Here is an 881-nt window from a genome sequence, read left to right as displayed (position 1 = left end):
ATCCATTCTGAGTTGAGACGACCACTCCCTTTTCTGTTAAATACATATACAAGTTAAAATTAAAACATCTCTTACACTGATATCAATTTTTAAAAAATAGTATAACACCTTAAGCTGGATTTTTATGCCACAGTATGGCAACAGACTGTAAGTCTCTATCATTGCTCAAGATAAGTTCATCCCTTGGCTGAGGCTCCTTTAGAGTCTCCATTGGACAAGAACTGTATCTTTATGTCCCTTAGACTTGGCAGTAAGCCTGGCAAATAGCAGGTATTAAGCAAACATTGAGAACACCTGATGTAAGTCAATTTCAAGACAGCCCCAGCTTACTAAATTAAAATTTTGGATCAATAATTTGCTTGCTGAGTGAATGAAAAGCTGACTCCCCCTAATGGCTTCCTAGGAAAGAAACTGCAGAAAGAAGTACTATGAAAATTAACATACTCCCCAATAGGACCCTTTCTGGTTGATTTCTAATACAGCATATACTGCTAAATTAAAGGATTATACATTTTGCAAAAACCGTCAAAAGGATTTTGTACCCAAACTTGGAAATTCAGCTCCCCCAAAAAAACACAAGATGCATGTGTCCACATCTACATTAAAAACAAAGCAAAACCAAAATAACAGGAAGAAACTCATCAAATCAATACGAAAGTACCAGTGATCATTTTTTGTTGCCATTAGGAACTGGCACACTGTGCCTCTTCTACACACAATTATAACATTCTACTGAAACATACACTTTGGAGCCCAGTGTGGTTTTTGCAGTCTGAATCAGGGGTTCAGTGTCCTTGATGTCAACAAGGACACTATCGCTGATTCTGTCCAGGTGTTCGAGAGCAATGCGGGCAGCCTGCTCATAGCCATCGGCTATTCTG

At 38.5% G+C, this 881-nt stretch overlaps 1 protein-coding gene across 2 annotated transcripts in view; it reads right to left on the bottom strand.

Moving 5' to 3' along the window:
- CCT5 (chaperonin containing TCP1, subunit 5 (epsilon)) overlaps positions 1-881 on the bottom strand; it is an 18229-nt gene that overhangs the window by 15989 nt on the left and 1359 nt on the right. The window lies entirely within an intron of this gene.

This window comes from Galeopterus variegatus, unplaced genomic scaffold (assembly GCF_000696425.1).
Source record: "Galeopterus variegatus unplaced genomic scaffold, G_variegatus-3.0.2 Scaffold4972, whole genome shotgun sequence".
In the NCBI taxonomy this organism is placed as follows: Eukaryota; Metazoa; Chordata; class Mammalia; order Dermoptera; family Cynocephalidae; genus Galeopterus; species Galeopterus variegatus.
Note: the sequence above shows the minus strand (reverse complement) of the source record. Positions and strands in the feature narration are given on the sequence as shown.